This window comes from Coregonus lavaretus (genome assembly GCF_964263955.1).
Source record: "Coregonus lavaretus genome assembly, contig: HAP1_SCAFFOLD_713, whole genome shotgun sequence".
NCBI lineage: Eukaryota > Metazoa > Chordata > Actinopteri > Salmoniformes > Salmonidae > Coregonus > Coregonus lavaretus.
In genome coordinates this window covers 112007-136160 of record NW_028164877.1, presented here as the reverse complement: position 1 = coordinate 136160, position 24154 = coordinate 112007, and positions in this window count along the sequence as shown.

Here is a 24154-nt window from a genome sequence, read left to right as displayed (position 1 = left end):
AATTTAATTTAAAAGTATGCATAAAGGTGTCTGTAATAGAATAAACGTGGCAAAAACAAATAGACGTGAGTAAATGCATTTCTACAGCTTCCAAAATAAACATATATTACAACGGTGGGGGAGTTCCAAGATGGAGGCGCAGTGGCTTCAAAACAGCGCCCCCTGGCAGTCATCTACTGTAAATACATAGAAATCATTGGTTGAATCTCACAACAGCTTCATTTTGTAGTTGGGTTGAGTCTCTCTTGTGCAAAGTGTAAGAATCTTAATTAGATGTTTCTTCCTTCTTGTTTGTTCTTCATCCAATTACATCCAGTGTTATTTATTGTGAACCAGTCATCCAGAAATGTAAAACATACCACTGTGAATTCACCAACATATTATTAGGCTGACGCTTGATGGGGTTGTCATTTCTCATTTCACTTTCCCTTACTGAACTCTCTTACCATTTTAATAAATTGTTCTGAACTGAATAACTGGTGTTTATTTACACGCATTAGGCTATGTGTTCAACTTTCAACTAGTTTTTTTCTTTGAGAAAATGACAAGCAATAGACAAAACCCAGAATGATAAAAGACAGGAACGATTTTTTGATATAGAAAGGATGGGCTATTACAGGAGAACAGAACCAAGTGGTAGGAAGTTATGTGTCAGTCTTTTCAGCCCACATCCTCTTCTCCCTCCTCCTGGTACTGTTGGTACTCAGACACCAGGTCCTTCATGTTGCTCTCGGCCTCAGTGAACTCCAGCTCATCCATGCCCTCCCCGGTGTACCAGTGCAGGAAGGCCTTGTGACGGAACGAGGCTGTGAACTGCTCAGAGATACGCTTGAACAGCTCCTGGATGGCCGTGCTGTTGCCGATAAAGGTGGCGGCCATCTTGAGGCCACGGGGGTGGGATGTCACAGACCGCGGTCTTGACGCTGTTGGGGATCCATTCCACGAAGTAGCTGCTAGTTCTTGTTCTGGACGTTCAGCATCTGCTTGTCCACCTCCGTGGACATGCGGCCACGGAAGATGGCGGCCACAGTGAGGTAGTCCTCTGTAGCTCAAATGGTAGAGCACGGCGCTTGTAACGCCAGGGTAGTGGGTTCGATCCCCGGGACCACCCATAAGTAAACATGTATGCGCACATGACTGTAAGTCGCTTTGGATAAAAGCGTCTGTTAAATGGCATATTATTATTATAATTATATTATTCTATTATAGAGTGTGTGAGTCTTAGCATCAAACATCTGCTGGGTGAGCTCTGGGTATTCTTCACGGATTTTAGAGTTCCCCATGCCGGATTCTGTGTCTCCACCCAGGGAGTGAGTGATTTGGAATCCCTGTAGACAGCCACAGCTCTCTGCCTCTTTCCTCACCTCTTCCAGAACAGTCCGTCAGCTCCGCTCCCTCTGTGTAGTGGCCTTTAGCTTAGTTGTTACCAGCACCACTCTGCCCTGTGAGCAGAAAGCACACAAAATGTTTATAAATGTTAGACATTTTCAATAGTAATTTAGAGGTAGAGACCCCACATTAACAAGCATACATACATTCCCCCCCCCCCCCCCCCAACTCAACTTAGCTAGTTGAAGTTATTTGTGTTGTATGACCTGAGTGATTAGGCTACACATTGGACATCTTTGACAGATGACACCCCCATGATATCTATGCTAGCTAGCTAGCTAGCAAGTAGTTAGCTAACGATACAAAATCCATTTCCCAAAGACAAAGTTATCTGGTATAAATATTTGTCCAAATGGTCCAGACCGAACTGAATCCAATAGGAGGAAGGTATGTCCCCAGAGCTGGTGGATCCTGGTGGATCCTGGTGGATCCTGGTGGATTCTGGTGGATCCTGGTGGATCCTGGTGGATCCTGGTGGATCCTGGTGGATCTGGAAACATATTTCCCTGCTATTGTTGGAACACAAATACAATAGAATCAACGTCAGATACTCAAACTAAAAAGTTACATTTAGTGAACTGCTGATGCAGTTTTATTGGTTGTGTGTTTTTACCCACCAGTTGCCTCATTGTAGTAGACATTTATCCTCTCCAGCTGAAGGTTGCTGTACCCATGGTATGTCCCTGTTGGAGCTATTCCATGCTCATCACTAATCACCTCCCAAAACGAATAAAAAACGAATAAAAATCAGTTAGCTAGGACGGTGGCAACCTGAACAGACATAGCTACCTTACGTTAATCAACGTGGCAAACTTGGTAGCTAGCTAACGTTAGCTACCTGTGGTCAGTAGACTAGATAATGTTAGCTAGCAAGCTCAAGGTCAAACAACGTTAGCTAGCCTAGCTAACGTTAACCGTTAGCTAAGTTGACGTTAGCGCGGCCTTTAGCTAACACATTATTGAGCAAACAGCAGATAGCTAGCTAAATGTATAGCTAATCATCAACATAACCCACCTTGGCGCCGATCTGATTTCCACCCGTTTGTAGGTGAACAATTTCCCTCATTTTACTATTATGTGACGATAAATACTCGTGAAAATATTTAATAAATGGTTGCTAAATCTATTAACCACCAAACCGATCAATGACTTTTCTGTAACTCCCCTTCATCTACACTGATTGAAGTGGATTTAACAAGTGACATCAATATGGGATCATAGCTTTCAGCTGGTCAGTCTATGTCATGGAAAGAGCAGGTGTTCCTAATGTTTTGTACACTCAGTGTAGTTAGTAGTTTTACACACACATGCGCACACACACACACACACACACACACACACACATTTTGAAGTTTTGCTGCTACAGAATGAGAGTCCTAAAATCCATAGTAATCCATTGTCGGCTCCAGCTTCCTCAACAAAGCCCAATTTAAGACCCATTTCTTCAGTTTACTTTTCCAATCCAAGCCCTTTCGCCACATGGGAGCAGAGAGACAATGAATCAAAATGCAACACAAAAGAAGGGCAAAAAAACAAGTCAAAATGAGAAAAATGTTGTGTGAGAGAGAGAGTAGAGAAAGAGAGAGAGAGAGAGAGAGAGAGAGAGTAGAGAGAGAGAGAGAGAGAGAGAGTAGAGAGAGAGAGAGAGAGTAGAGAGAGAGAGAGAGAGAGAGAGAGAGAGTAGAGAGAGAGAGAGAGAGAGAGAGAGAGAGAGAGAGAGAGAGAGAGAGGGGCAGAGAGAGAGAGAGAGAGACAGAGAGAGAGAGAGATGACAGTAGATTACCATAGGTTGGTGGGTTTCTGTCCTTGTTTTCGAAAGAAAAGCCTTTTTTTTTGTCCATTAAAATAACATCAAATTGATCAGAAATACAGTGTAGACATTGTTAATGTTAGAGTTAGTTATATTTCCTGGTCTCTCTCTGTGTGTGTAATGAACCACATGTCTGTCTGTGTGCGTGTGGTGTGGTGTGGTGTGTGTGTGTGTGTGGTGTGTGGTGTGTGTGGTGTGTGTGTGTGTGTGTGTGTGGTGTGTGGGGGTGTGGTGTGTGGTGTGTGTGTGGTGTGTGGTGTGTGGGTGTGTGTGTGTGGGTGTGTGGTGTGTGGTGTGTGTGTGTGTGTGGTGTGTGTGTGTGTGGTGTGTGTGTGTGTGGTGCGTGTGTGTGGTGTGTGTGTGTGTGTGTGTGGTGTGTGTGTGTGTGTGTGTGGTGTGTGTGTGTGTGGTGTGTGTGTGTGTTGTGGTGTGTGTGGTGTGTGGGTGTGTGGTGTGTGTGGTGTGTGGGTGTGTGGGTGTGTGGTGTGTGTGTGTGTGTGTGGTGTGTGTGTGTGTGGTGCGTGTGTGTGTGGTGTGTGGTGTGTGGGTGTGTGGTGTGTGGTGTTTGGTGTGTGTGTGTGTGTGTGTGTGTGTGTGGTGCGTGTGTGTGCGGTAGCCCTAAATGACTGTCTCTCTGTCGTGAAAGTGTTTGTCCCAGGAAGCACAGCAGCGCTGTCCATCTTCCTCCTCTCTCTTCCTCTTATTGCCCGGCCCGGTGGGAACATGAGGCACCTCTTTCTCTCTTCCTCTTATTGCCCGGCCCGGTGGGAACGTGAGGCACCTCTTTCTTTCTCTGCCTGCTGATTCCCCCTCTTTTCCATCTCAACCAGGAGAAGGGAGAGCAGAATAATCTATCTAATCCCCAGGGAGAGGTCTGTCGGTCGGACTGGAAGAAAGAGACCAGACAATTTGAGAGATTGGTATTTTTTTCGATTCTGAGCCGAGCATAAAAGGGGTGAATGAGATATTCCATCTGTCCAGTTCTGAAATGTCTGTCAGCGCCACGTCACGTCTTTATGTATATAACTTCCACCAGCACATCATCTTTATGCCTTTACACAACAGTCCTGTCCTCTTGTACCTCTCCTTCTCTTTCTGTCTCTCTGTTACAGGGTGTTATGATGAGTTTCTGGTATTGAGAAGTTCAAGATGCAAGAATTTACTTAGACATTCTGTGGAGATTTTATTTAAATTTTTACATTTTAGTCATTTTATCAGACGCTCTTATCCAGAGCGACTTACAGTTAGTGAGTGCATACATTATTATAAAAAAAAATTCATACTGGCCCCCCCGTGGGAATCGAACCCACAACCCTGGCGTTGCAAACGCCATGCTCTACCAACTGAGCTACATCCCTGCCGGCCATTCCCTCCCCTACCCTGGACGACGCTGGGCCAATTGTGCGCCGCCCCATGGGTCTAGCTTTTATACCAAGTATTTATTGGATCGCGAGCTCGTGGGTTCATCTAACAAACGGACATGGCTTTGCCCTTCGTCAGTTGAACTAACTTGAACAAAGGAAACACTCTACCTTATATACCTTCTGTTAACCATCTTCCTGGCATACATCTGGTAAGTCTCCATGGGCACTCCCTGTCTTTGATGTTCATCACTCTTTACCCCAAGTCACTATCCTGTCCATCAATCATGCTATCCTAAACATCACTAATCTACCTTGACTTAAGGAATGTAGACTTCATGGCCCCAAACCACTCTAATGTATTTGTCCTCTTGCTCAGTTGTGCACCGGGGCCTCCCACTCCTCTTTCTATTCTGGTTAGAGACAGTTTGCGCTGTTCTGTGAAGGAAGTAGTACACAGCGTTGTACGAGATCTTCAGTTTGTTGGCAATTTCTCGCATGGAATAGCCTTCATTTCTCAGAACAAGAATAGACTGATGAGTTTCAGAAGAAAGTTCGTTGTTTCTGGCCATTTTGAGCCTGTAATAGAATCCACAATTGCTGATGCTCCAGATACTCAACTAGTCTCAAGAAGGACAGTTTTATTGCTTCTTTAATCTGCACAACAGTTTTCAGCTGTGCTAACATAATTGCAAAAGGGTTTTCTGATTATCAATTAGCCTTTTAAAATGATAAACTTGGATTAGCAAACACAACGTGCCATTGGAACACAGGACTGATGGTTGCTGATAATGGGCCTCTGTACGCCTATGTAGATATTCCATATAATAATCTGCCGTTTCCAGCTACAATAGCCATTTACAACATTAACAATGTCTACACTGTATTTCTGATCAATTTGATGTTATTTTAATGGACAAAAAAAAGAGGCTTTTCTTTCGAAAACAAGGACATTTCTAAGTGACTCCAAACTTTTGAACGGTAGTTTATATATTATTTATTTTATTTATTATTATTTTAAATATTTACACCAACACTTCTACTTCCAGCTTATACATACCATATAGATTTTACGGACACAGTATATTTTACATTAGTTCTCTTTTGTTTGTTTTTAGTCCCAGCCTTCAACTACCCGCAACCCCTCCCATCTATCTCTGAAGACCATCCAGTTTTGGTCTCTAGCTGCCATATATTTTTCCAATGTGCTGTGATGTTTCACAAAAGTTCTGAAACGTTCTATTCTCATAGTTTCTACAGCTCGTAAATTAAAGATAAAAAGGTTTTGCTAAGAGTATTATTCTATTATTGATCAATTGACTAGGACTTTTCAAATCACCCAGCAGCGCTATTTGTAGAGTTTGCTTCAAGTAATTGTTGCAATTTTTCAGCCATTCCTGAACCTGCAACCAAAAACAAGCTACATATGGGCAGTACCAAAACAAGTGATCTAATGATTCTGTCTCTTCGCAGCAAAATCTGCAGAGCTGGGATGGTTGTATCCCCCATATATACAGTGGGGGAAAAAAGTATTTAGTCAGCCACCAATTGTGCAAGTTCTCCCACTTAAAAAGATGAGAGAGGCCTGTAATTTTCATCATAGGTACACGTCAACTATGACAGACAAATTGAGAAAAAAAAATCCAGAAAATCACATTATAGGATTTTTAATGAATTTATTTGCAAATTATGGTGGAAAATAAGTATTTGGTCACCTACAAACAAGCAAGATTTCTGGCTCTCACAGACCTGTAACTTCTTCTTTAAGAGGCTCCTCTGTCCTCCACTCGTTACCTGTATTAATGGCACCTGTTTGAACTTGTTATCAGTATAAAAGACACCTGTCCACAACCTCAAACAGTCACACTCCAAACTCCACAATGGCCAAGACCAAAGAGCTGTCAAAGGACACCAGAAACAAAATTGTAGACCTGCACCAGGCTGGGAAGACTGAATCTGCAATAGGTAAGCAGCTTGGTTTGAATAAATCAACTGTGGGAGCAATTATTAGGAAATGGAAGACATACAAGACCACTGATAATCTCCCTCGATCTGGGGCTCCACGCAAGATCTCACCCCGTGGGGTCAAAATGATCACAAGAACGGTGAGCAAAAATCCCAGAACCACACGGGGGGACCTAGTGAATGACCTGCAGAGAGCTGGGAACAAAGTAACAAAGCCTACCATCAGTAACACACTACGCCGCCAGGGACTCAAATCCTGCAGTGCCAGACGTGTCCCCCTGCTTAAGCCAGTACATGTCCAGGCCCGTCTGAAGTGCATTTGGATGATCCAGAAGAGGATTGGGAGAATGTCATATGGTCAGATGAAACCAAAATATAACTTTTTGGTAAAAACTCAACTCGTCATGTTTGGAGGACAAAGAATGCTGAGTTGCATCCAAAGAACACCATACCTACTGTGAAGCATGGGGTTGGAAACATCATGCTTTGGGGCTGTTTTTCTGCAAAGGGACCAGGACGACTGATCCGTGTAAAGGAAAGAATGAATGGGGCCATGTATCGTGAGATTTTGAGTGAAACCCTCCTTCCATCAGCAAGGGCATTGAAGATGAAACGTGGCTGGGTCTTTCAGCATGACAATGATCCCAAACACACCGCCCGGGCAACGAAGGAGTGGCTTCGTAAGAAGCATTTCAAGGTCCTGGAGTGGCCTAGCCAGTCTCCAGATCTCAACCCCATAGAAAATCTTTGGAGGGAGTTGAAAGTCTGTGTTGCCCAGCGACAGCCCCAAAACATCACTGCTCTAGAGGAGATCTGCATGGAGGAATGGGCCAAAATACCAGCAACAGTGTGTGAAAACCTTGTGAAGACTTACAGAAAACGTTTGACCTGTGTCATTGCCAACAAAGGGTATATAACAAAAGTATTGAGAAACTTTTGTTATTGACCAAATACTTATTTTCCACCATCATATGCCAATAAATTCATTAAAAATCCTACAATGTGATTTTCTGTAATTTTTTTTCTCATTTTGTCTGTCATAGTTGACGTGTACCTATGATGAAAATTACAGGCCTCTCTCATCTTTTTAAGTGGGAGAACTTGCACAATTGGTGGCTGACTAAATACTTTTTTTCCCCACTGTACATACAGCAATACATTCTATTGGTTGCAAGAATTTTGTATAATCATTTACATTGGAAAAACTGTACGTTTTGAATCCGGCATTGTTTTGTGTATCAGTTCATAAACCATATCAAATCAAATGTTATTTGTCACATACACGTGTTTAGCAGATGTTAGAGCGGGTGTAGCGAAATGCTTGTGCTTCTAGCTCCGACAGTGCAGTAATATCTAACAAGTAATATCTAACAATTTCACAACATATACCCAATACACACAAATCAAAGTAAGGAATGGAATTAAGAATATATACATATATGGACAAGTGTAATAGTGTGATGTTGTTCCCCTAGATAATGCACCAAGCTGCACACAAGGACCAGTTCATGTAGGCCAGGTCAAGAGGGGATGTTAATAAGTTAATAATAATAATAATAATTCAATGTGTTTTCTTTATTTAATTACAGCTGCATAGCTAATGTAATTTTTTGGTGTACATTTTTTTTTTTTTTATATCTATATTGTAAATACACCTGATTGTAAAAGTTGTGTATATTTTTGGTTTGGTCCATCGTGGGTTATCTGTACTTACGTACCCTCTTAGTGTTCTCTTTAGCCTGACCTTCAACTAGCAAGGTGCCCGAGAGCCGAGGCTGCACCAAGGGCTAACATATTGTGTGTTGTCTCTTCGTGTTGTAACGGTTTTGACTTGAGGTATTTATAGGGGTGCCAGGTAGGTTGTGCCTACCAGAGAAAGCATGGGTTTCTCCTTTTAGTTCGGGAGGGAATGAGTCCCATCTGGTCCGTCAAGTCACACCAATACAAAGGACTTAGGTAAAAGTCAAGATGGAAATATACTTTTCATAAACCCCTTAAAACCTTGGAAAGAACTTCAAACAAGTGTATTCTTTTGCTTGGTTGTATTCACAACATAAATGATCACACCCACCCACACACAACAATATAACAAATCAATGCACTTATGTTCATTTAGAAATGTCCTGTACCTCGGGCATAAAAAGAGTCCAGCCCGGTAAATAAGTTCCGTGGCTCAAGTGCCCTTAGTCCCGCAACGCTTGTCCGTAGCATAAACCCAGTATATTCATACACTCAAAATAACACTTATTTTGTAACACAACTATAAAGCGTATCAAAGACTACCCAAAGAATAATACGTCCTCACAACTACATAAATCACAGTATACATCACCCCAAACAAATGAAATACCGTATACAAAAAGTTGTAGTCAGTCGGTCAGTCAGACAATCCGTCAACAGCCCTCCAGCGGAGGAAAGGCCACGAAAACCAACGGAGAGTTGTAATCCACAGACGCACAGAGTGGATCCAATCCTGGGTAAGCTCGCTTTAAGGCCCCAAAACACACTGTAAGGCCACAAAACAAACGTAATGGCGAAGCTTCATGAACTGAAGGTAGTACACATCCTCATTCAGGTCTCAATCACCACTTTTCTTTTTCGCAGCTGATGCTGGCTATTTAATGGGGAATTAAAGGGGAAGCGCCCTATTAGAAGGAGAAGCCTTGAGACGGTTCAGAAATATTCAGGGCCGTCACACACCCCCTCCCCTGGAAAAAGCCGACCATTGCCCGGGAAGGCAGATCTTAGTCGGGGAAACCGAGAAAGGTCTCCTCATCACTTTCCTCTACAAAAATATTCATTACTTTTTGGCGCTCATGCTCCTCCAATTCCTCAGCCGAGGGGTAACAGGCCTTAAGGCGTGAGACATGGACAACGCGCATATCTTCACCTGTGTCCTCTTTCACCACTCGGTAGTTCAAAGGGCCCACCTGCTCCACAATCCTATATGGTCCTTGCCATTTAGGAGCGAGCTTGGCCGAGAAGAATTGTTCAGCTTTCGAGTAAGGATGAGAGCGAAGCCACACCCGATCACGAAGCTGGAACTGCAGGTCTCGTCTGTTCTTATCATAATTTTTCTTCTGCTTGAGTCGAGCCTGGATCATGTTCCTTGAGACAAGAGCTCTCAAGTCGTGGAGATGGACTACCTGGTCATAGCAAGCCGCGTCTGGAGTAAGCTGCTGGGGCTGTAGCACCATATCCAAGGGTCCTCGGAGGAGACGACTTAGGTTCAGCTCTGCAGGTGTGACTCCAGTGGACTCTTGCACAGCAGAATTCAGGGCAAATCGAAACTCGTGAAGGTGCTTGTCCCAGTGTTTGTGCTGGGTCCCTACATAGGAAGCAACCATGGTCTTCAAGGTTCGATTTACTCTCTCAGTGAGGTTGGTCTGTGGGTGATAGGCTGTGGTCAACTTCTGTCTCAGGTTCCATCTTTGGCAGGTCTCTCCAAAGAGATCAGAGACAAATTGGGAACCTCGATCAGACAGAATGTAATCAGGCACTCCCCAGCGAGTCAGGATCTCTCTCGTAAGGATGTTAGAGACGGTCCTCGCTGTGGCCTGACGCAGGGCAAAGAGCTCAACCCACTTGGAATAGTAATCAACAAAAACAAGCATGTACACATTCTGATTGGAGCTTCTAGGAAATGGACCCATCAAATCCACTCCTAACATTTCCCAAGGTCGGGTAACCACAGTTTGCTGCAACTTGCCAGCAGGTTTTCTACCTTCTGGTTTGTACATTTGACAAACCTGACATTTTCGGATATGTGATTTCACATCCATGCTCAGATGTGGCCAGTACAGTAATGCTTGCAAACGTTTGTAGGTTTTGAACCTGCCCAAATGACCAGCTAATGGGTCTTCATGGAAATGTTGAAGCAGTTGAAGGCATAGAGTTTCAGGTATGTACATTTGGTAGAGTGTTCTGTGAGGTAATTGTACAACTCGGTAGACTTTGTCTTCAATGATGGTCAGCTTTGTGGTAGGGTTGACCATCTTTTCTTCATCTTCCAGGATAGTCTGGTACAAAGCCTGTACTTCGGGATCATCCTGTTGGGCTTTCCAAATGACCTCATCAGAGATGGGCAAGTCAGTTTTGGGTGAGTCTCGACTGCTAGACAGGACAGTAGCACATGTAAGATGAGGGCCACCATTACCACAAGCAGGAGCTCTGGATAAGGCATCTGGAACAGTGTTGTATTTTCCTTTCCTGTATTCTACGGCAAAGGTGAACTCTTGCAACCGTAGAGCCCATCTGATGAGCCTGGTGCTTGGTTTGTTGGTCTTGAACACCCACACAAGGGAGGAATGGTCAGTGACCACAGTGAAGTGTCTTCCCTCCAGGTAGTACCTCCACTTTTCCAAAGCCCAGACAACTGCAAGGCACTCTTGCTCGGTTGTGGAGTAGTTCCGTTCTGCTCCATTCAATGTCCGACTGGCGAACGCTAGCACTTCTTCAGTACCAAGTCCAGTCTGTTGGACTAGGACAGCACCAAGTCCAACATCACTTGCATCAGTGTAAACAACAAAAGGGAAATCAAAGTTGGGATGACCCAAAATGGGAGGGGTGACGAGGTGTCGTTTCAGGGTTTCAAAGGAGTTCTGGCACTCTGCCGTCCATCGGAATTTCGCTCCTTTTCGCTTCAACCCGTTGAGGGGTTCTGCCACCTGGGAGAAGTTCCACACAAACCGATGGTACCATCCAGCCATCCCAAGGAACCGTTGAAGGGCCTTGAGTGTGGTTGGCACAGGGAAGTCTTGTACAGCCTTGGTCTTTTCAGGATCCACATGAATACCATCACAAGACACAATATGGCCAAGGAACTTCAGGGAGGTTTGGCAGAAGTTGCTCTTCTTCATGTTCACTGTCAGACCAGCTTCTCTTAGCTTGTCCAACACTGCTTGAAGGTCTTGAAAGTGTTGCTCTCTGTTCTGGGAGTAGATAATTATATCGTCCAGGTAGACGAAACATATCTTCCCTTTGAGCCCACCTAACGCAATCTCCATGAGTCTTTGGAAAGTGGCAGGTGCATTCTTTAATCCAAAAGGCATCACCTTAAAGGAAAACAAGCCCTCAGCACAGACAAAAGCAGTCTTGTCCTTGCTTTCCTGGTCCATCTCAACCTGCCAATAGCCACTATTGAGGTCAAGGGTAGTGAACACAACCGCGCCAGACAATGACTCCAGGATCTCGTGGATGGTGGGAAGAGGATAGGCATCAGTCTGGGAAACATTGTTGGTCTTCCTATAGTCCACACAAAATCTAAGACCACCGGTCTTTTTTGGAATGAGGACAACAGGAGCAGCCCAGGGAGAGGAGGAACGTTCTATTATATCTTGTGTCAACATATCATTAATGAGTCCCTTTTGGATGATTAGCTTCGCTGGGGACAAACGATATGGCTTTTGCTTGATCGGCATTTCCTGTGTAAGGAATATTTTGTGCTTCAGGAGTCCGGTGCGTCCTAACTTTGAAGTACACACATCGGCATTATTCTGCAACTGTTCCAACAGCCTTAACTCCTCTGGCTGTTCCAGCTGAGCTCTTCTTACAGCCTGTAAAAGGAGATCCTCAGAAGGATTATCCAGGGTTAGTGGTACCGTAGCAACGGCAGAGAAGACTGCCACATTTAGACCCCAATCATGTAACTTTGTAACTTCTGATTGGAAGAAATGCTTCTTGCTCGGATTGTTTGGAAACCAGTAGCAATTGTGTGCGATATCAATCTGGACACCACTGAAGTACATGAAATCAATTCCCAACACGACAGGAAAAGCAAGGTTCTTGGTTTGCAGGATAACCGAAGGAATCATATAGGAGCGGTTACACAGGCGGAACTCCACCTCACTCCATCCAAGTGGTCGTTTAGCCTCACCGTCAGCCAGATACAGTGGACCTTCTGTCCACGGCTTCAAATTGTATTTTGGACCTTCAACCTCCTTCCACAGTTTCTCATTGAGCAGTGTGTAGGATGACCCGGTGTCCAGGATGGCTCTTCCTGTCCATGGGCCTATGGACAGGGGTAACACCAGCTGGTGTGGTATTAACTGAAAGGAAGGGGATGTCGGCGGGGGGGCGTAGGCAGTGACTCTTGAGGTTTCAGCTCTGGTCAAAGCACCCAGAGTAGGATGGTCGTTCCTGCGAAGTGTGTTAGGGGTGTTGGCCTGTTGTGATTTGTGGTTTCTGGAAGGGTTTACTTGATACGGTCTTGGACATGTAGCTGAAGAATGTCCCTTTTGGCTACATCTCCAACAGAACATGGGAGGGGTCTTGGCTGGAGACTCTGGCTGTGGTTGATGATCTGGCTTGGGTAACTGTCTGGGTGTCTGTTTCTTTCTCTGTTCATATTGCTGTTGGCATTCTCTGTCCTTCTCGAACTGCTGTCCCAGGCGAACCAGTCCATCGACAGTGGTGACTCTTTCTCTGAGTTGACTGGCTAGTAGTGGGTTGATGTTCTTCAAGATCAACTTAATGACCTCTTCCTCCTCAATGCCAGGTTTCCACCTTCTGCACAGGGAGTGGTAACCGTATGCAAAGTCACGGATATTCTCATTCTCCCTTTGCACTCGATTCCTGACTCTGTCTGCCAGCTCATCTGTGTAGTCCTCAGACAGAAATGCAGAGGAAAACTTGGCCTCAAAGTCAGCCCAGGAGGTAGTGGTGAGACGTGCCACATCCCACCAGTCTCGAGCTGTCCCATGCAACACATTCCTCAATGTGGCAAGGAGTTCTTCGTCAGCCAGGGGATTGAGGGCAAGAAAGTCATGACATCTTTCCAGATACATTAGCGGATCAGGACTGTCATCCTTTTTCCCAAAGGTGGGAAATTGCAATTTAATGGGCATCGCTCCCACATGACGTCTACTCAAATCACCATGAACAAAAGAGCTAGGAGGGATTGAGGAAGTAGAGGGTGAGGGAGTTATGGGACCATGAAAATGAACACCAGGATGCATGGTGGATTGCATCCTGCAAGGGGTGGCTGCAGCATGGCCTTGTCTTGGCTGTTCTGAGGTGCCCGCTTGGCCCTCAGTGGTCTGAACAGAAGTGGACACAAGAGAAGCTCTGTGCAAGGAGTTGTGCCTAATGGAGGCCATGTCAACAGACACATCATCCAACATTTTAACACAATTAGAGAGCGCTGTCTGCAAGTGGTCTACAGTGTTAACCAGGGGAGAAAATACAGAATTGACGTCCTTGAGGACCTCAGTGTGATGATGTTGCAGGCGCCACTGGAGAGTGGCAGTGAGTTGGCTTTGTTGGTAGTCAAACTGCCTGTCCATGGCACCAGTAATTTCCTGTCTTCCACTCTCACTGAGCTCTGTCAGAGTGTGAGTTAGAGTACTCAGTGAGTTTCTGAATTCCATGGCACTCTGTTGTTGCTCTACACTCAGACATTTGAATTTATGATGGATTAGAGTTTGGAGATGTTGTTGAGTCTTACGAATATCAAGGATGTCACCTTGAAGTTGTAAGACTACAACCTCTGGAGATAAACCAGACAATGGAGTAAGATTGGGCGTCAGAGGGAGGGCTAGCTCAGTACCTTCACACAGATCCATGTCAATAAGTGAGTTACTAGTTAGACCTGTGGCCTGTGGTCCAGACTGAGCATTTAGATTCCCAGGGCTCTGGCCCACATCAACTCCATTATTTCCATTCACATTATGATTTGTATTGTTGGCTCGGTAGTCAGAATGGCCCTGTGTATTCCCATTGACAGGTAGGCTATGGATGAGCACATTTTCTTGTAGTGAATCCATTATTTTAATTCCACTCAAAAGATTTGCTTTGGTTAGTTCTCAATGTTGAGGTCCCATCTGGGGTGCCATTTTTTATGTAACGGTTTTGACTTGAGGTATTTATAGGGGTGCCAGGTAGGTTGTGCCTACCAGAGAAAGCATGGGTTTCTCCTTTTAGTTCGGGAGGGAATGAGTCCCATCTGGTCCGTCAAGTCACACCAATACAAAGGACTTAGGTAAAAGTCAAGATGGAAATATACTTTTCATAAACCCCTTAAAACCTTGGAAAGAACTTCAAACAAGTGTATTCTTTTGCTTGGTTGTATTCACAACATAAATGATCACACCCACCCACACACAACAATATAACAAATCAATGCACTTATGTTCATTTAGAAATGTCCTGTACCTCGGGCATAAAAAGAGTCCAGCCCGGTAAATAAGTTCCGTGGCTCAAGTGCCCTTAGTCCCGCAACGCTTGTCCGTAGCATAAACCCAGTATATTCATACACTCAAAATAACACTTATTTTGTAACACAACTATAAAGCGTATCAAAGACTACCCAAAGAATAATACGTCCTCACAACTACATAAATCACAGTATACATCACCCCAAACAAATGAAATACCGTATACAAAAAGTTGTAGTCAGTCGGTCAGTCAGACAATCCGTCAACAGCCCTCCAGCGGAGGAAAGGCCACGAAAACCAACGGAGAGTTGTAATCCACAGACGCACAGAGTGGATCCAATCCTGGGTAAGCTCGCTTTAAGGCCCCAAAACACACTGTAAGGCCACAAAACAAACGTAATGGCGAAGCTTCATGAACTGAAGGTAGTACACATCCTCATTCAGGTCTCAATCACCACTTTTCTTTTTCGCAGCTGATGCTGGCTATTTAATGGGGAATTAAAGGGGAAGCGCCCTATTAGAAGGAGAAGCCTTGAGACGGTTCAGAAATATTCAGGGCCGTCACAGTGTGCAGGTCGAATAAAAATGATCCAACCAGCAGACCTCCAGTTGTGGCAGTGTCCTAATTAAAAGCACACAACACAGAACCAACCACGCTACACGAGCCAATGACAGAGCGGCATGGACTAAGATACAGTAGAATATTATAGAATACAGGATATACATATGAGATGAGTAATGCAAGATATGTAAACATTATTAAAGTGACTTGTGTTCCATTTCTTAAAGTGGCCAGTGATTTCAATAGGCAGCAGCAGCCTCTAATGTGCTAGTGAAGGCTATTTAACAGTCTGATGGCCTTGAGATAGAAGCTGTTTTTCATTCTCTCGGTCACAGCTTTGATGCACCTGTACTGACCTCACCTTCTGGATGATAGCGGGGTGAACAGGCAGTGGCTCAGGTGATTGACGTCCTTGATTATCTTTTTGGCCTTCCTGTGACATCGGGTGCTGAAGGGGACCTGGAGGGCGGGTAGTTTGCCCCTGGTAATGCGTTGGGCAGACCACACCATACAATACCCCATAATGACAAAGCGAAAACAGGTTTTAGCATATTTATTTTAAATAGAAAAAACAGAAATACTTTATTCACATAAGTATTCAGACCCTTTGCTATGAGACTCGAAATTGAGCTCAGGTGGAGTCCACCTGTGGTAAATTCAATCAATTGGTCATGATTTGGAAAGGCACAAAACAGTCTATATAAGATCCTACGGTTGACAGTGCATGTCAGAGCAAAAACCAAGCCATGAGGTCGAAGGAATTGTCCGTAGAGCTCACAGGATTGTGACGAGGCACAGATCTGGGGAAGGGTACCAAAACATTTCTGCAGCACAGTGGCCTCCATCATTCTTAAATGGAAGAAGTTTGGAACCACCAAGACTCTTCCTAGAGCTGGCCGCCCGGCCAAACTGAGCAATCGAGGGAGAAGGTTCTTGGTCAGGGAGGTGACCAAGAACCCGATGGTCACTCTGTCAGAAATCCAGAGTTCCTCTGTGGAGATGGGAGAACCTTCCAGAAGGACAACCATCTCTGCAACACTCCACCAATCAGTGGCCAGACGGAAGCCACTCCTCAGTAAAAGGCACATGACAGCCTGCTTGGAGTTTGCCAAAAGGCACCGAAAGGACTCTCAGACCATGAGAAACAAGATTCTCTGGTCTGATGAAACCAAGATTGAACTCTTTGGCCTGAATGCCAAGCGTCACGTCTGGAGGAAACCTGGCACCATCCCTACGGTGAAGCATGGTGGTGGCAGCATCATGCTGTGGGGATGTTTTTCAGCGGCAGGGACTGGGAGACTAGTCAGGATCGAGGGAAAGATGAACGGAGCAAAGTACAGAGAGATCCTTGATGAAAGACTGCTCCGGAGCGCTCAGGACCTCAGACTGGGGCGAAGGTTCACCTTCCAACAGGACAACAACCCTAAGCACACAGCCAAGACAACGCAGGAGTGGCTTCGGGACAAGTCTCTGAATGTTATTGAGTGGCCCAGCCAGAGCCCAGACTTAAACCCGATCTAACATCTCTGGAGAGACCTGAAAATAGCTGTGCAGCGACGCTCCCCATTCAATCTGACAGAGCTTGAGAGGATCTGCAGAGAAGAATGGGAGAACCTCCCCCCAAATACAGGTGTGCCAAGTTTGTAGCGTCATACCCAAGAAGACTCGAGGCTGTAATCGCTGCCAAAGGTGCTTCAACAAAGTACTGAGTAAAGGGTTTGAATACTTAAGTAAATGTGATATTTCCGTTGTTTAGTTTTTATACATTTCCTAAAATTCCTATAAACCTGTTTTTGCTTTGTCATTATGGGGTATTGTGTGTAGATTGATGAGGAAAATGTTTTATTTAATCCATTGTAGAATAAGGCTGTAATGTAACAAAATGTGGAAAAAGTCAAGGGGTCTGAATACTTTCCGAATGCACTGTACTTACAGGACCAGGAGAGGGGGCCCCACCTCAGTATACATACAGGACCAGGAGGGGGGGGGGGGCCCACCTCAGTATACATACAGGACCAGGAGGGGGGGGGGCCCACCTCAGTATACATACAGGACCAGGAGAGGGGGCCCCACCTCAGTATACAGACAGGACCAGGAGAGGGGGGGGGGCCCACCTCAGTATACATACAGGACCAGGAGGGGGGGGGGGCCCACCTCAGTATACATACAGGACCAGGAGAGGGGGCCCCACCTCAGTATACAGACAGGACCAGGAGAGGGGGCCCCACCTCAGGACCAGGAGAGGGGGCCCCACCTCAGTATACAGACAGGACCAGGAGAGGGGGCCCCACCTCAGTATACATACAGGACCAGGAGAGGGGGCCCCACCTCAGTATACAGACAGGACCAGGAGAGGGGGCCCCACCTCAGAATACAGACAGGACCAGGAGAGGGGGCCCCACCTCAGTATACAGACAGGACCAGGAGAGGGGGCCCCACCTCAGAATACATACAGGACCAGGAGAGGGGGGGCGTGGGCTGGACTGGCAATAGAACCCTGCTTCAGCCCTCCCCTCCCTCTGGATCAGAATATCATTATATGGACCGCGGGACCTGATCCTAGACCAGATGCTTTGTGAAAACAGGCCCAGACCTTAGACATTTGCACTGCTTGACACCTTGTGATCAATAAAGAGGGATAAGAGGAGTGCAGGAATGAAAGGCCCAGACAGCGTTCCAATTGACACCCTATTCCCTACATAGTGCACTACTATGACCATCGCCTGGTCAAATGTAATGCATTTTATAGGTAATAGGGTACCAATTGGAACGCAACCCAGTCTGACAACCCCTCCTGTCCTATTGGCTATTCTCCTTGTCATCATGGAGACAGGACTCTGAATCTGTCCAGATCAACTTCTCCACTCTCCTCACAACAGGCCACTTTCTATTTAGAAATCTTATCTAATATAACCCATGTTACCTCATGTTTCTTCCCCTCAATAACACATAGCACCGTTTGTGTGCTTGTGTGTGTGTGTGTGTGCGCGCCTGTGTGTGTCTGTGTCCCTGCCTGCCTGCGTACTGTATGTCTTAGTGGTTCAGGTTTTCACTAAATGTCCCCTTCAACTGATGACTTAGATGTGAACTTGAAAGTCCCATTGAGTCCCCCATAGCGTCCCATAGTCCCCCATAGAGTCCCCTATAGTCCCCCATAGAGTCCCCTATAGTCCCCCATAGAGTCCCATATAGTCCCCCATAGAGTCCCCTATAGTCCCCCATAGAGTCCCCTATAGTCCCCCATAGAGTCCCCTATAGTCCCCCATAGAGTCCCATATAGTCCCCCATAGAGTCCCCTATAGTCCCCCATAGAGTCCCCTATAGTCCCCCATAGAGTCCCCTATAGTCCCCCATAGAGTCCCCTATAGTCCCCCATAGCGTCCCCCATAGAGTCCCCCATAGCGTCCCATAGAGTCCCCTATAGTCCCGCATAGAGTCCCCTATAGTCCCCCATAGAGTCCCCTATAGTCCCCCATAGCGTCCCATGGAGTCCCATAAAAGGTATGTGGCGGGGCAGTGGGAAGGATATGTGTGTTTCAGGGAGAGATGATTAGATCTCTGGCAGCCTGCTAGCCCTGGCCCAGGCACAATTGGTCTCACTCTGGAGCTGATGACCTGTCCCCAACCCCACAGCAACTACACACTGATACTCCCCCAGCATCGCTTACTGAGCCAGCCTGATACTCCCCCAGCATCGCTTACTGAGCCAGCCTGATACTCTCCCAGCATCGCTTACTGAGCCAGCCTGATACTCCCCCAGCATCGCTTACTGAGCCAGCGCCCCTGATACTCCCCCAGCATCGCTTACTGAGCCAGCCTGATACTCCCCCAGCATCGCTTACTGAGCCAGCCTGATACTCCCCCAGCATCGCTTACTGAGCGAGCCTGATACTCTCCCAGCATCGCTTACCCAGCCTGATACTCTCCCAGCATCGCTTTCTGAGCCAGCCGGATACTCCCCCAGCATCGCTTACTGAGCCAGCCTGATACTGCCCCAGCATTCGCTTACTGAGCCAGCCTGATACTCCCCCAGCATCGCTTACTGAGCCAGCCTGATACTCTCCCAGCATCGCTTACTGAGCCAGCCTGATACTCCTACTCTCCCAGCATCGCTACAATTAAGCTTTATTAACACACACACGGAAGGAGAGAGAGAAGAGGGGAGAGAGAGCGATGGAAACGAGAGAGATCATAGTGATGATGCCCTACAGGGGCAGTAGATCATAATGATGATGCCCTACAGGGGGGCAGTAGATCATAGTGATGATGCCCTACAGGGGGCAGTAGATCATAGTGATGATGCCCTACAGGGGGGCAGTTAGATCATAGTGATGATGCCCTACAGGGGGCAGTAGATCATAGTGATGATGCCCTACAGGGGGCAGTAGATCATAGTGATGATGCCCTACAGGGGCGGCAGTAGATCATAGTGATGATGCCCTACAGGGGGGCAGTAGATCATAGTGATGATGCCCTACAGGGGGGGCAGTAGATCATAGTGATGATGCCCTACAGGGGGGCAGTAGATCATAGTGATGATGCCCTACAGGGGGGCAGTAGATCATAGTGATGATGCCCTACAGGGGGGCAGTAGATCATAGTGATGATGCCCTACAGGGCGGCAGTAGATCATAGTGATGATGCCCTACAGGGGGGCAGTAGATCATAGTGATGATGCCCTACAGGGGGGCAGTATATCATAGTGATGATGCCCATGTGTAGAGACGGACCAATGACTAAACTGTACATTACAGAGTAGAAGATAGAGACATAGAGGAGTATCTGCTTCTGTAGCTGGGTGGTGTCGTTCTACTGGGACTAGTCTCACAGCTCAGTAAATAACATGCAATGTTATTCTGTTCTACTGTTTTTATGTTCTGTTCTGTATGAATAATGTAGAACATGAAGACAGACAGAATGCCAGGTCATTGCTGCATTGCTCCAGTTTGCTTATTGCTGTGTAGTTGTCTACTGCTGCCTGCTGCCTTCTGCTACACAGTCTCTTCCTGTAGTTGTTGTCTACTGCTGCCTTCTGCTAAACAGTCTCTTCCTGTAGTTGTTGTCTACTGCTGCCTTCTGCTAAACAGTCTCTTCCTGTAGTTGTTGTCTACTGCTGCCTTCTGCTAAACAGTCTCTTCCTGTAGTTGTTGTCTACTGCTGCCTTCTGCTAAACAGTCTCTTCCTGTAGTTGTTGTCTACTGCTGCCTGCTGCTAAACAGTCTCTTCCTGTAGTTGTTGTCTACTGCTGCCTTCTGCTAAACAGTCTCTTCCTGTAGTTGTTGTCTACTGCTGCCTTCTGCTAAACAGTCTCTTCCTGTAGTTGTTGTCTACTGCTGCCTTCTGCTAAACAGTCTCTTCCTGTAGTTGTTGTCTACTGCTGCCTTCTGCTAAACAGTCTCTTCCTGTAGTTGTTGTCTACTGCTGCCTTCTGCTAAACAGTCTCTTCCTGTAGTTGTTGTCTACTGCTGCCTTCTGCTAAACAGTCTCTTCCTGTAGTTGTTGTCTACTGCTGCCTTCTGCTAAACAGTCTCTTCCTGTAGTTGTTGTCTACTGCTGTCTGATGCTAAACAGTCTCTTCCTGTAGTTGTTGTCTACTGCTGCCTTCTGCTAAACAGTCTCTTCCTGTAGTTGTTGTCTACTGCTGCCTTCTGCTAAACAGTCTCTTCCTGTAGTTGTTGTCTACTGCTGCCTGATGCTAAACAGTCTCTTCCTGTAGTTGTTGTCTACTGCTGCCTTCTGCTAAACAGTCTCTTCCTGTAGTTGTTGTCTACTGCTGCCTGATGCTAAACAGTCTCTTCCTGTAGTTGTTGTCTACTGCTGCCCTCTGCTACACAGTCTCTTCCTGTAGTTGTTGTCTACTGCTGCCTGCTGCTAAACAGTCTCTTCCTGTAGTTGTTGTCTACTGCTGCCTTCTGCTAAACAGTCTCTTCCTGTAGTTGTTGTCAACAGCTGCCTTCTGCTAAACAGTCTCTTCCTGTAGTTGTTGTCTACTGCTGCCTTCTGCTACACAGTCTCTTCCTGTAGTTGTTGTCTACTGCTGCCTTCTGCTAAACAGTCTCATCCTGTAGTTGTTGTCTACTGCTGCCTTCTGCTAAACAGTCTCTTCCTGTAGTTGTTGTCTACTGCTGCCTGCTGCCTTCTGCTAAACAGTCTCTTCCTGTAGTTGTTGTCTACTGCTGCCTTCTGCTAAACAGTCTCTTCCTGTAGTTGTTGTCTACTGCTGCCTGCTGCCTTCTGCTAAACAGTCTCTTCCTGTAGCTATTGTCTACTGCTGCCTGCTGCTAAACAGTCTCTTCCTGTAGTTGTTGTCTACTGCTGCCTTCTGCTAAACAGTCTCTTCCTGTAGTTGTTGTCTACTGCTGCCTTCTGCTAAACAGTCTCTTCCTGTAGTTGTTGTCTACTGCTGCCTTCTGCTAAACAGTCTCTTCCTGTAGTTGTTGTCTACTGCTGCCTGATGCTAAACAGTCTCTTCCTGTAGTTGTTGTCTACTGCTGCCTTCTGCTAAACCGTCTCTTCCTGTAGTTGTTGTCTACTGCTGCCTGCTGCTAAACAGTCTCTTCCTGTAGTTGTTGTCTACTGCTGCCTTCTGCTAAACAGTCTCTTCCTGTAGTTGTTGTCTACTGCTGCCTTCTGCTAAACAGTCTCTTCCTGTAGTTGTTGTCTACTGCTGCCTTCTGCTAAACAGTCTCTTCCTGTAGTTGTTGTCTACTGCTGCCTTCTGCTAAACAGTCTCTTCCTGTAGTTGTTGTCTACTGCTGCCTGATGCTAAACAGTCTCTTCCTGTAGTTGTTGTCTACTGCTGCCTGATGCTAAACAGTCTCTTCCTGTAGTTGTTGTCTACTGCTGCCTTCTGCTAAACAGTCTCTTCCTGTAGTTGTTGTCTACTGCTGCCTTCTGCTAAACAGTCTCTTCCAGTAGTTGTTGTCTACTGCTGCCTTCTGCTAAACAGTCTCTTCCTGTAGTTGTTGTCTACTGCTGCCTGCTGCTAAACAGTCTCTTCCTGTAGTTGTTGTCTACTGCTGCCTTCTGCTAAACAGTCTCTTCCTGTAGTTGTTGTCTACTGCTGCCTGCTGCTAAACAGTCTCTTCCTGTAGTTGTTGTCTACTGCTGCCTTCTGCTAAACAGTCTCTTCCTGTAGTTGTTGTCTACTGCTGCCTTCTGCTAAACAGTATCTTCCTGTAGTTGTTGTCTACTGCTGCCTGATGCTAAACAGTCTCTTCCTGTAGTTGTTGTCTACTGCTGCCTGCTGTCACACAGTCTCTTCCTGTAGTTGTTGTCTACTGCTGCCTGCTGCTTAACAGTCTCTTCCTGTAGTTGTTGTCTACAGCTGCCTTCTGCTAAACAGTCTCTTCCTGTAGTTGTTGTCTACTGCTGCCTGCTGCTACACAGTCTCTTCCTGTAGTTGTTGTCTACTGCTGCCTTCTGCTAAACAGTCTCTTCCCATAGTTGTTGTCTACTGCTGCCTGCTGCTAAACAGTCTCTTCCTGTAGTTGTTGTCTACTGCTGCCTTCTGCCAAACAGTCTCTTCCTGTAGTTGTTGTCTACTGCTGCCTGCTGTCACACAGTCTCTTCCTGTAGTTGTTGTCTACTGCTGCCTGCTGCTGAACAGTCTCTTCCTGTAGTTTTTGTCTACTGCTGCCTTCTGCTAAACAGTCTCTTCCTGTAGTTGTTGTCTACTGCTGCCTGCTGCTAAACAGTCTCTTCCTGTAGTTGTTGTCTACTGCTGCCTGATGCTAAACAGTCTCTTCCTGTAGTTGTTGTCTACTGCTGCCTTCTGCTAAACAGTCTCTTCCTGTAGTTTTTGTCTACTGCTGCCTTCTGCTAAACAGTCTCTTCCAGTAGTTGTTGTCTACTGCTGCCTTCTGCTAAACAGTCTCTTCCTGTAGTTGTTGTCTACTGCTGCATGCTGCTAAACAGTCTCTTCCTGTAGTTGTTGTCTACTGCTGCCTTCTGCTAAACAGTCTCTTCCTGTAGTTGTTGTCTACTGCTGCCTGCTGCTAAACAGTCTCTTCCTGTAGTTGTTGTCTACTGCTGCCTTCTGCTAAACAGTCTCTTCCTGTAGTTGTTGTCTACTGCTGCCTTCTGCTAAACAGTATCTTCCTGTAGTTGTTGTCTACTGCTGCCTGATGCTAAACAGTCTCTTCCTGTAGTTGTTGTCTACTGCTGCCTGCTGTCTCACAGTCTCTTCCTGTAGTTGTTGTCTACTGCTGCCTGCTGCTGAACAGTCTCTTCCTGTAGTTTTTGTCTACTGCTGCCTTCTGCTAAACAGTCTCTTCCTGTAGTTGTTGTCTACTGCTGCCTGCTGCTAAACAGTCTCTTCCTGTAGTTGTTGTCTACTGCTGCCTGATGCTAAACAGTCTCTTCCTGTAGTTGTTGTCTACTGCTGCCTTCTGCTAAACAGTCTCTTCCTGTAGTTTTTGTCTACTGCTGCCTTCTGCTAAACAGTCTCTTCCAGTAGTTGTTGTCTACTGCTGCCTTCTGCTAAACAGTCTCTTCCTGTAGTTGTTGTCTACTGCTGCCTGCTGCTAAACAGTCTCTTCCTGTAGTTGTTGTCTACTGCTGCCTTCTGCTAAACAGTCTCTTCCTGTAGTTGTTGTCTACTGCTGCCTGCTGCTAAACAGTCTCTTCCTGTAGTTGTTGTCTACTGCTGCCTTCTGCTAAACAGTCTCTTCCTGTAGTTGTTGTCTACTGCTGCCTTCTGCTAAACAGTATCTTCCTGTAGTTGTTGTCTACTGCTGCCTGATGCTAAACAGTCTCTTCCTGTAGTTGTTGTCTACTGCTGCCTGCTGTCACACAGTCTCTTCCTGTAGTTGTTGTCTACTGCTGCCTGCTGCTGAACAGTCTCTTCCTGTAGTTGTTGTCTACTGCTGCCTTCTGCTAAACAGTCTCTTCCTGTAGTTGTTGTCTACTGCTG